The 12,538-nt window shown below is 42.2% G+C and overlaps 1 protein-coding gene across 4 annotated transcripts in view; it reads right to left on the reverse strand.

The window, feature by feature from the left end:
- LPAR1 (lysophosphatidic acid receptor 1) overlaps positions 1 to 12,538 on the reverse strand; it is a 78,366-nt gene that overhangs the window by 27,537 nt on the left and 38,291 nt on the right. The gene's annotated exons all lie outside the window — the stretch shown is intronic.

Below are 12,538 nucleotides of genomic sequence, written 5' to 3' on the forward strand. Positions count from 1 at the left end.
CATGCTCAAGAGTCTACAGCAGAAGAGCAGCTGACCAAGCAAGCCTTTTACGATTCTGAAATTATATAAAACCCCTCCATTTCCAGCTGATGAACCATACGCTTGAAGTGAGGCAATAGATACAAAAACGGAGGCTTAACCCTGAACTATCTAAAATGTGGTCCATGACCTCTCCATCTCCTTCACAGGTAGAAAAGATGATAGAAATTTCTCAGTCTCATGTTGAGGATGAGACTGGAACACCTGAGCAAGTCAGCAGGACCACAAGATACTATGTTCACCTCTTGCCTTAAGGTAGAAGAATAGCTTGTGGTCTCCTTAGATGCACTCCGCCACTCCTCCAGGGAGCAGGGAGGACAAAGTTTTAAAGTTGCAACTGTTAATATGCGTTTGGAAAGCTCAAAAGGTTGTTCAAACGAGAACTCTGAGAATACACAGCAGTTGCTTTTGTGTGCAGGGGCATGTAAACAAGAGTGCTGCTGGGGAGGGGAGACTGGATAACGTCAGTAGGAAACCTAGACAGAACAAAGGCTTATGATTCAGAAATTTAAGAGCCAAGTATCCCTCTGCGTTGACATTCTTTCAGAAATCACCCACTGTAAACTAAAAATACACTACATTTTACATGGTGGCAGGGCAGTCCCCTTCATGTTCTTTGGCTTTCATGCAATCCTTACATTTTCTTTTGCTTGGGCACATGCATGGCAAAGGCAAGGGATCTCCCGCAAAAGGAACTAGTCAGCACTGAACTCCATTTCACTATCTGCCTCCAGAGGAGGAACCAGAACATGGTGTGCCCTGCTGACGTGACTTTGAACATCAAAAACCAGCAGACACGCTTTGCAGGTCTGTCATCTCAAGACAAGCAATTTTTCTATCATGAATTTCTGTTTTGACCTGTGCAAGCAGGGGTTAGAAACCCCCACATGCCACTCCCACCCTGCTTTCTACAGCGTGGTACAAGCAGGTGGGAGTTGTTACGCATTTCTGTTTGCATGGAAGACATGACTTTACTCCTTCAGCCTGTGCCCGTCCCCACCCATGAGGCTCCTCACAGCCTGGAGTTAAGTGACTCTTTGTAGCCCCTTTGGCAATTAACTTGAGGGCAGGGGGCTGTTTTACACATCACTTAAAAGTTGACAGTTTCTTAGTATGTATTGAAAGAAATGTATTTCCCATTAAACAGTTGTAACCTGAAGGTACACACCTCACTGCTTAAAAGTAGGTACCCAAACTCACAGCTATGCTAGTAAACTTTTAATTGTAACCTGCCTATGTCAAAAGTAGACCTTGTAGCACCTTGTAGCTGATTAATAGGCGCAACGTAATTGACTTCTTAATATTGTTACTCACCAGACCCTTCACTCCTCACTCTGCACACCAGCTGAAGAGATAAATAAAAACCAGTCTGTTCCTCCTATGTTTAAGGTATGAAATGAAATGGGTTTTTTTTGTAATTATGTAGAAGTTCTTCCTCCCAGTTCATGGGAGCTAACCGAAATACATGTGCAGTAGCATCGGCACCGAAGCAAGTGGGCTGTGAGGGGCAGCGTGTCACAGGGGAGAGCGGCAGGCGAGCCTGGGTCCCTGGTGCGGCACCCCAGCCTGTTTTGGGGTGTTAGTACAACCGCTCCAAGTTGGAAAGAGTGAGCACAGTTTCCACTGCAGCCTTTTCTCTTATATAAGCACACGCAGTTATGTTAGAAAATATGTCATTAAATATGTTTATTTTGATAGTTAATGAAGGTAACTGAAGTTTAAGAAAATCCAACACATCATCAAGGAAATCCAGTTACGTATCTAAAGTAACAGTTATGGTAGAAAATATGTCATTAAATATGTTTATTTTGATAGTTAATGAAGGTAACTGAAGTTTAAGAAAATCCAACACATCATCAAGGAAATCCAGTTACGTATCTAAAGTAACTTAATATATTTTTAAAAATTTCCTTCAATATTCCTTTTATGAACTACAGTTTTCAATTTTAGTTTGTTTAACGGAAGAAAGTGGCAACAAATCTACAAATATGCAATAGTTTTACACAGCTTTTTTTTTTTCTCACTATACACACAGCTTCTGCTTGGAAAATTCACCTCTACATTACTCCTTGTACTTCTAGAAAAGTAAAAAGTGGGCACTTAAAAGCAACTTCAAACAAGGGAAGATGAGAATTATCAATGCCATATGTCAGAACAAGTTCTTTCTGAGGTTACATCAATATCAGAAGATGGGAAACAGCTCCCAAAACTGCTTTTAGGAGAACAAGGAAGGTAGTGAGTCCAAGGTCAGAAGAAACGATTTCCATCAAAAGAAGATAAATGTAGGAGCTTGGCAGCTTTTCCTGCTTGTAACAGCTAAATTCCCTCCCTCTTCTTCAGGAGATGATGACTTCTTTCATGAAGGAAGATAGTTAAAAAATCTTAACTGTCCTTGCATATCTATGGTTACATTAGCAAATTCGTACTCATATACCAAGTACTTTATTGAAGCAGAAAGACCCAAGCCAGACAGTTCTTACTCCAACACAAAGAAATGCAACAGAATTGCACTCTCTCACTCCCCTCAAACTTATCTGAACCTTTTTTTTTTTTTTTTAAAGTACCCTCATAGGCTTTTAGCGCTAACATCAAGGAATTACTATTTCAACCTACCGCAACACACAGAGGCTGCTCTCCTAACATCAGCCCACAGCAGCAGATGTCCAGCCCTGTGGCAGGTATGTCTGGGACAGTTCAACAGACTAAATTCTCACTTCCCCAGTTGCAGAACTTAAGATCACCCTGCCCACAAACTTCAAAGCACTCGTCCCAGGGCCTCTGAACACCTCCTGTTCGCCGGTGGGCCTGGAAACCAAGTATTTTCACCTATGGTAGTCCCCCTTGCTCCAGTACTTCATTAAGCAGCACAGACTGATGGACAATACTTGAGCATGGAAAACAAATGCTTCAGACTTAACAAATGATGTCATAGATTCTGAAGTCTCATGACCTTCTATACAAGCTCTGAGTCCTTTTACCTCGTCTCCAGGCACTGATGGGAAAGGGTATGTATCCCCCAGTGGACCTGCCACATATACAAGAAGCACACTTGAATGTAATAACAGTGTTTCTCCATGTGGATACAAGGAAAATGAACTTCAGAGACTTTTTTAGGCTTAGCAAAGTGGAAAGGTGGCATGAAGGTTTCCCAAAAGAGAACTGCAGAAAGCATGGGGCTTTTCTGCTGCCGTTGTTGCTTTTCAGCTTTAAAGAAGGGCATCAAATGCGTAAGTGTGTGACAGAAACTTAAGTCATGGAAGGGCTGGGGGGGGGGGTGGGGGCAAAGACCTTTGTCTGAAAGGAAAAAGAAAAAAAGCAGGCCACCTGTGAGCTCAGCAACAGCATCCCCAGCTGTAAGAAACAGGAAAATAGGAAGCTGTTCTGCTAATAAAGCTAGAACCAGAATTGCTCCGAATCACATTTTTCTTTCACATTCGGGTTCAAAATACATTTATTAAACATGCATAAAGTAAGCTGTTTCCTTGAACACACTTTTCATGCTGAGACTAGGAGGGAGGTACAAAGGCTGTTGTCTGAAGGCTATCACTCACTGCTGACCATTTCCCACTCCACTGACCGTCTGCTGTACCTCAGATGTCTTAGCAAGCCTTTCCACCGGCAATAATTTTGTGTTTTGATGTTAAGAGCCATAGTTTCATTGAAACTATAAAAGGCAAAAATAATTTGGGGTTTAAAACTGTATTCTGCTGTTTTCACAGATTACCCCAGAAAAACAGACAACCCACAATACTTACTCACACTGCTCATGTGCAATGAAGCAACACACAAGAAGGAGCACCACTTCTCCTCTCCCACAAAACAGTCTCTTGTTCTCAATGTTTTCCACTGGTGGAAACAAATGATTGTTCAATGCCTCATTGAATGCAGTTTTACAATGCAACAAGTTAACAGCTGGCATTTTTGTTCACGTAGTTCCTCAAGCTGAGGTCTAGCTCTAAGTCTGGCTTAGCATTTGAGCAGTTTTCGCTGAAACATGGGAAGGACAAACGGTATCCCAAAGATGAAAACACAAGACAGTGGCTGGACATCGACATCACCTCTGATCTTCCAGACTGCAAATTCTTTGCTTTAACAGTTATCAAAGATGTATCAGTTTTAACTGAGGATGCAAGGAAATTTAACCCAGAGTGTCAGTGAAGAAATTAAGCAAAACTTTTAGAATGAAACTCCCCATGCAACTGCGCTTTCTAGAGGAAAAAAATGTTATCTTGCAAGCAGCCATTTTGTAAAAGCATTATTGTTGCCTCCTGTAAAGGATGGATTCCCATCTTCTGTTCCAAAAAATTCAGCTCAAAAAGCCTGAGATCAGTAGGTCTCGGTCATGTGCTGACATTTTACATGTAAGTCTTCCTGCACACGCTGATTTTCAATTTTTTTCTTTGGTAACTATTTCTACCCCGGGCCTTCAGCTTTTCTCAAAGCTTACCAAGACCTCTGTGTTAGGGCAAATGTCCCACAACACATCCCCATCTCCACTATTTTGGAGAAGCCCAGGTTAATGAGTACTTACTCATGGATGTAGCACTGCTAAGCGGAGTCAGATGGCAGAGTGAGATATGGTACTAATTCATTTTGGTTTAGCATGGATTTTCACTAAGTGAATTTCACTCCTTGGCCAGCAGTTTGTTATTTCACCTGGATCTGACAGAAAAGGTTGGATTCTATTGCTTGAGGGTAAGGGTGAGATTTCCAAATCCTATTATTTATAAAGAAAAATAAAAATCGATTCCCTTGGCCTTGCTGAGAAGAATACCTACTTCTGCCATTTGAATTCATTTTTAGAAGCCTTTTGGAAACAAGAGACAATGTATGCAAGCAATTACAGTTTTATTTATTTTATTTTTTCTAATCAAAAGCTGAACTTGAGTACAGACCAAGAACTACTCAAGGTTTGTCCTTCTCTGGCCATTCTTGGAGGAATGCAGAGAGCTTTCTTTTGCCCTTTAAATTTATTTCTTCCCTGAAAAGGTAATAAATTATACTGAAATCAGGGGAAAGACTTTTATTAAACAAGGCCTCATTTCCATCGTATGTAAAAGAATGGGTTTACTAGAGTGACTTTCCCCTTTCAAAAACAAAATAAAATAAAACCACATTCCTACCTTGGGAAATGATGGAAGTTCCTCAAAGCACAGTTTCAAAGGATCCGAAATGAAAATAAATAACACTCATTCTTAACTGAAGGGGGAGAGAAGGGAGAAACTTCCAAATGGTTTCCCCAGGGTGAAGCAATGAATTACACAGGGATACCTGGAATACTTTAGAGAAAAGACAGTTACCAGGGACTTATCAGCTTTAGCTGGGGATGCAATAAATTTAATCGGGAGAGTCAGTGAAGAAATTAAGCAAAACATTTAGAATTAGACTCCCAACACACCCCACCATGCTCCAGGTTCAGAGAAAGAGCTGCCTGGATCCAAGGCACCAATAACTTCTGCTTCAGCAAGGAGAGCTTGTACGGGCTTGTTTTGAAAAGGAAAGCTACTTATGAACTTTATCACACAAACGAACTGACCACAGTGTAATTTCCAGATGCTGTGCTTCCTTATTCTTTTTCCTTTCAATATCCTCACCATCCAAGCAGTACTGGGAAGAGAGTTGGTTTGGGGCTACTAGACAAAATTCAAAAAGATCAACTGGAATTCATTTGTAGGATTATAAATGACAATAAAAATGATCAGTGAGTGAGACTTAGAGAGACAGATTAACTGTCAGAGAGCACACATAGCATTGCTTTTACTACCAGCATGAAAAAACCAAGCAAGCATGAAACATCCTATGCAAGTCCAAAGGGTCTTAAATTTAAGACACACTCCAATCACTGCATAATTATGCACAGATTACAGCTTAGATCCTTAGCAAGTTTTCATGCCTCCATTATTTTAACTGACAGCAGAAACCCATTTTGCTGATGAAATATAACTCACTGATTTTTAATAGTTCTTTGAGAAAAGTTGTCTTCCTTTTACAAAACAGTGCTAGATCTGTCTAATATAGTAATAAAGCTATATTTATCAAGAAAATAAGAATATGGACATTTACATGTACAAACATAAAAATATTAGTCCACTCATTATGGATAACAGACCATGAAAATTCTATTTTTTGTTATTAAATCTGAATGATTTCACAATGAAATCTTCTAACAAATATAAGCAGTAATACGAAGACTTCCATTCTGCTTCAGCTACTTGCAAGATGAAGGTACGCTGTTTTTTTAAGTCAATACCAAAATGTCATTAAGATGCATGCAAAAAAAAAAAAAAAAGATAATACATTATAAGTAGTAACAGCAGGCCCTGGAAGCCATCCCCACCCCAACCTGTATGTGTTATTTTCCTCCAAGGAGCAATCACAATTACTCTTAAGGACTTCCACTAAGAAAAAGAGAAAGAAATCCAAGCCATCAAAAATCCTGTAGGATAAGGTGTGCTATAAAAAAAATCTTATAGAATAATTTTAATGAAGATTTCACTTCTTCATGCAAATATATGATGATACAGCTTGAAAGTATTGCCATCACACTGCATCTCTGAAAGCACTTATTATAAACCTTCCCTCTCCATACAATGGTAATAAGAATTAATCTTATAAACTATGAGGAGTGCTCCATTTAGACTACAGTAATCAGCCACAATTTCCCAGTTTACTCGACTGTGGGTTAAATTCACAGTTTATGCACTTTTAAAATATACTTACCTAGAAACACTGGGACTGCACATAACTGCACCCTGTGTGCTAGAACAGAAAGTCATTGATGCTCAGACTTGTATTGCCAGCGCCAGTTCCAGAGTTTATTGCCCTGTTTTTCCGTCAGGACTAAATCAATACACAAGTGACATTACTGTTACGCAGGGGTCAGGCAGGGTTGGCGACTCTGAACAAGCCCCCCATGCTGGCCACAGGCTAACCCGGTATTTATGGCTTCACACTCCCCCACTTCCAGAGAAGAAGCTGTGAAATGTGCTGCTCTCATCTGAACTCCAGCTTGATCTCATTGCCCAGCCCAGCTCTCTAAGGAAAATGTAATAATGTCAAGGAAAAAAACCAACTGGGCCCCCAAATGGGGCCACCACTACCTGGTGGAAGGACATCTCCAACCTAAGATGACATCCTCATTTTCAGTCATCTCAGAGAAAATGCTGCTGGAGAGCTCGGCTCTCTTCATGCCAGCAGGACTCCTCAGGGAAGGGATGAATAGGTGAAGTTGTCTTCTTCCAGTCACGGGTCTCAGATTTAAACCCTGGCTTCTCCAAAAGATCCTCTTATCGGTTGCATTGCGCTAGCAGGGCTGATGTTTGCTTTGGCCCACCAGAATAGCTTTCCATGGGCAGGGAAGGTCTGCTGAAGTTCAAGGGATGCCATAACCAAGCTCTGTCTAGACAAGATCATCTTCATCTTTGCCCAGGACCACTTACTTGGTAACTAGTGAAGAATAGTTAATAAGGCTTAGGTAGGTCAAAGCTTTACGATTTGGGGGCCGATGAAGATAGGCCACCCCAGTTAACCACCTGACACTGCATGAGGGGTATGGAAATAAAGACATGCCTCTGGCAAAACACAGGGTGCTGTCATTCAGATTGTAGCACTATTTCACGGTCTTATTTTCTACTGAAAATCAAGTGCTCTTTCTGCATGAGGGGAGAAAGCAGGAAAAGATGCAGACTGCATGCCAGAAGAGGCAGCATAGATATTGAAAACATCTTTTAAAAAATGTGTCTCTACAGAACTTCATGTTTTTGACCTTGGAATGAAATGCTGTGTAACAATCAATCACCCAGAAAGGTTAAAGTTATCAATAATGCACTTTATTTGCTTTAGCTGTCTGGCTACAGCATATGTTGACACTCACGTGCATTACCATAGTCATCTGCTGCTTTCCATCCCCATTTGGTACCTCGTTGTGAAAGAAAAGCTACTAAAGTACAAAAATAAGTCTCTCATGCAATTCACAACTGTGGCAGAAAGAGAGGGCAGGAAAAAAATTGTTGCTGGGCAGTTCCACCCTTCCAGATGTTATACTAAACTTCCAGATGTTTTCCTTGCATTTATGGCTTCATTATAATAAGCGACTGTCTTCCAAAACAGTGAGACTCCTTTAAATTAAAACAGTTTATACAAAAAGAACCTTCACTTTTTTTATCTGTGCCCACATTAGTTTCCAAATCTTACAGAATAAACCACATTGCTCCAAACAAAGTGGATGGTCTTACAGGCAGGAAAAGCCGAAGTGTCTTTTTAGTTCCCAGGAACATAAAGGGTAAGCAATCATGAATTCATTGTTTGCTTTGCCTACATCCTGGGGGCTAGCTGTGGTTCTGGGCTCAACAGGCATGCCTAATTCTGGCCAAACACCATTGAGACCTCACCCAACACGGAAGGCTAATTGGCAGGATTGGTAAAATATACATATGAAAGGTTGTTGTTATTACTGTTATTTAAAATTCAGTTATAAAACCTTAACATTGTACTCTCACAGTCTAACTTCTAAATAGAGAATGATGCCTAAATATGTGTATGGAGGTATAGGGAACACTTATCCACATTGTAAAAACAAGAGCTGACAAGTTAAGGAAGGGTCTTCAATCAGCATTTAGGCAGGCGAACATACAGGCTAACTTTCCAACAATAACAATCTAAGCTGGTAGTTATCTACAAATGAGGGTATATAAGAACCCCTAAAAGACCCTAGCGTTTCATGACTTATTCCAGGCCATGGAAATCCAGAGCAGAGCTAGTTTTTTCCACCCCTGAGCTCTGAAATCCTTTTTCAGTGCTTTCACTGCTTCTTAAAACAGTAGTTAGATATTGTCATCCATTTTGGGGCCAAACCTGCATTTGGCCCGGCCAAATGCATTCAGAGTCTAACTATGACCCCACCAGAAAAACAGTTTAGCTTTGTCCTTAAACGTAAGATAAGAAACCGTGGAGGATGGAACAGAGGATGGCAACTTTCATCTGTTGTATCTGCTAGGTTTCTGCCTGTTCCCTTGACTGCTCATTTAAACGTAACACATGGTGGTGGTGAAAGGCAAAGTGTCATTGAACTGCAAGCCAAACCAGACCCGATTTTATGGCTGTGTGCGGTACACAGATCAGTCCTTCCTTAGCCCCAGTGCAAAGGAAAAGCATGCTCTAGAGAAAGAGCTTTATGTTCCTTGTTACTTTCGAAAGATTTCAAAAGCAGCCTTGTTAAAAGAAAAAAGGGCTCAACTATGAAATCACTTCCTTCTGTTTAAAATATTTTACTCAAGGAAAAAAAAACAAAAGGGCATGAGAGAAAAAAAAAAAAATCTGTTCTCCGCTTTTGACTTGTTCCTGGGATTCAGCATCCCACCCGCTCCGTGGGATGACGCAGTGTGCCAGATCCCGACCGCTCCAGCCAGCGCATCAAGCGGCCATAGCCCTCCCCGCACAATCACCCTCTTGTCGGAGGCGGCTGGCGTCCGCCCCGCACATGCTGACAGCATCGGAGGACTGCGCCCGCTTCGGGGCGGCTCTTCGCCTCTTGGAGCAAGGCAGCAAGGCGCGAGGAGGGCAGGCCGTGTTAGGCAGCTAACGAACAAGAAGCTCCTGTGTTAATTCCGCCCCCCCTCCTGCCCCCCGAAACGTAGCGTGGATGGGGACAGAGGAAAAGACGATCTTCTGCTTGCAGCAGCGAGGCTTTGCCTGGGAGTACAGCCAGCAGGACGACTTCAGGAAGACCCGTTTGTGGAAGTTTAAAAGTCAAACGACCAGTTCATTGCTGCCCAAATCACAAGGGGGTTACTTACGGCTGAGCAGCATTTTAACAAAGATCCTAAGACGAGGACTGGTTTGCCTCCCTCTGCCAATGCTCATAGGTTTACTCAGACTCCCCGCCCTGTTTTTCCTCGGTTCCCAAGGCACCCTACCTCTCCTCCAAAATGAATTGCCTCCTTCTGGGTAAGTGGGCTGACACACACCAAGCAGCTCCATACCCCACTCAGCCGTGGGGCAGGAGAGGAGGGAGAGGGTTCTTAAGAATAAACTGAAATGCTTCCCTTCCCCTCTCCACCTCCAGCCATAATTTGGTTTCTACCTCAAACAGCAATGTATTACCCTGATCTGCACCATTAAGAAAGGCAGGGGGTCTTTTCCTCTGTGTTATTGAGGTTCACTGATGCAGAAAAAAGCCAGATCACACAAGATAAACGTTCAGCAAGTTGCTCCAAGCAGCCTAAGACACCCACCTTCTCTGCATTTCCCAAAGCTCAAGCAGATGAACTCGCAGCACTATGCATTGACTACCTTTGAAGATGGCACTCAGGAAATATGACACTCAAAATTAAATCTTCTGCTTGTGAAAATTTTAAGCCAGAGATGCAAGCAGACTGCAAGCAATGCCAGAGGACCGGGACACCCACCTGATCAACAGGCTGTCCAAACCCCTACTCCGAAGTGAGATACCGCCAAACCAGCACTTCGAAGCGATGCTTAGCTTCTTTTCTTTAGAACCACAAAACATTGGAAATGCAAATTCAGTAATAGGGGGCGGCACTTGTCAGTTGACGGCAACTAATGAACATTTCTTATGGTTCATCTAACAGTCTGCTTAACATCCTGATGCACAAACGTTTAACCTCCAAAAGTCTCTGTGGTTGCCCCCAGGCGCGACTCTTGGCTTCAGGCTATTTTTTAAAATTCATTTAAAAAAACCAAAACAACAAAACAAACCAACAATCCCACAGCTGTTTCCCAGCCATCTTTATCTTGCAACTGTGTCTCACAGGTGGTAAGGAGGTGAAAGCATTGCTGCTTCTTTGCACTGTAGCCCTATGACTGACCTCCTCCAACCAAAGAAACCACACTGCTTTGAAAAACAAAAAAACAAACCAACCAACCAACCAACCAACCAACCAACCCCTTTTCAAAATAATACCAAAGTGAGAGATCCGAATACAGGATCAAGAGTGTCACAGCCTGGAAGTGCCTTTGTTTTCTTCAAGCAGATTTAATAAAATAATACGTTACCTCTCTCTGCAAATGGTGTTTTATGCAGATTAGAAGAGGTGCTAAAGCTGAGTGTGTACACAACACCGAATGAATTTAACTGCACCAGTAATAAGAAATAAGGTCCTGTTTGAATTTTGAAGAAGCTTCAACATGTGCCACCTGCAGTCCTGAAAAATCTTACTCCAAATAGCCCCAATGAGGAATCAGAGATATTACTGAACTACAGGAGCCGCTAAACTTGAGTCGCCTTCAGTTTGGCTAATGCTACTTAACCTCTGAAGTTGTTCCACTGTTTCCAGAACAATACCTGGAAAAAATAAGGTACTTATTAGGGAAAAAAAAGGGCTGCTTTATGTTCCTTGTACATCTCTACTGTTGTGGCCACACTGTGTGGCCTGTACATCTTCCCTGTGACCTCTGCTCATAGGAGAATGGAGGAGGGTGCAGTCACTACCAAGCCTTCCAACTGCATACATACCTCTAGTCCCATAAATGCCTGGGATTAGCTGCCACGTGCTATTTATTCAGTGACTGTTTATTTATTCCTACAACTCTGCATTGCACTGGTATAAGCACTTACTATCCGTGGACCACCCCCCCCCCTTTTTTTTTTAAAAGTCTCAGCCAGGCTTTCACCTCACAGGAAATACTCCACTGCTGTATGAACAGCAATTCCTTCAGGAGGGAAAACAAGGATCTATTTCCTAAAAAGACGACTGCAAAACCTAAATTTTCTTTCTGTTCTTAACCTCATCTTGCGTTCTGTGAGGAGGATCACAGAGATGGGGAGGGACAGATTTCGGAACCACCAGGCAGTCAGGAGAGGTTTTACCTACCACTACAGCCTCCCTCACAAAAGTCAGAGAGTCTTTGCCTGAAGAGAAGAGCAGGACACGTAGGAATACAACTTATCAATGGCTGAACAGGTTAGTCAACTACACAGTTCATATTCTGGTTACAAAGCTAATAACTAGGTCAGAGAGCAACACGTACATTCTTAAACTAACATATGAGTTGACACAGTGATTCACAACAAATCTCTGCAACTATTTTGCTGCGTTTGTGCAGATAGTAACTGCTAGAAAGCACAAGTCATGGCATAAAGCCATGGAAATCAGGATGTCAAAGCCAGAACTGGGGCTAAGTTTTGGGCTTTGTAGACTGTGTATAGTTGCATTTATAGACTACTAAGGGAACTTCACGATGCAACAGGCTACTAGGATCCCAAGAGACCTGTGTACTGTGCAGGAGGACCTCATAGGTAGGAACACAGGTTGGGACAAGGAGACAACCAGAACTATCCCTGCCTGCCTGCAGCTCACAATCATCTGCAGCAACAAAGAGCAGAACTCTCACCAGGGAATGGTACCCAGCATCCAGGCTGTGCTTTTCCATAAGGAAAGTGAAAGCCCCAGACAAAAGCCAAATGCAGCCATTCACAAAAAGACAGGAACCTTCCGACTCCAAGATGTGTCATGATATTTGCCTCATGTTTTCCTGTTAT

Source organism: Aquila chrysaetos, chromosome Z, assembly GCF_900496995.4.
Source record: "Aquila chrysaetos chrysaetos chromosome Z, bAquChr1.4, whole genome shotgun sequence".
Taxonomy (NCBI): domain Eukaryota; kingdom Metazoa; phylum Chordata; class Aves; order Accipitriformes; family Accipitridae; genus Aquila; species Aquila chrysaetos.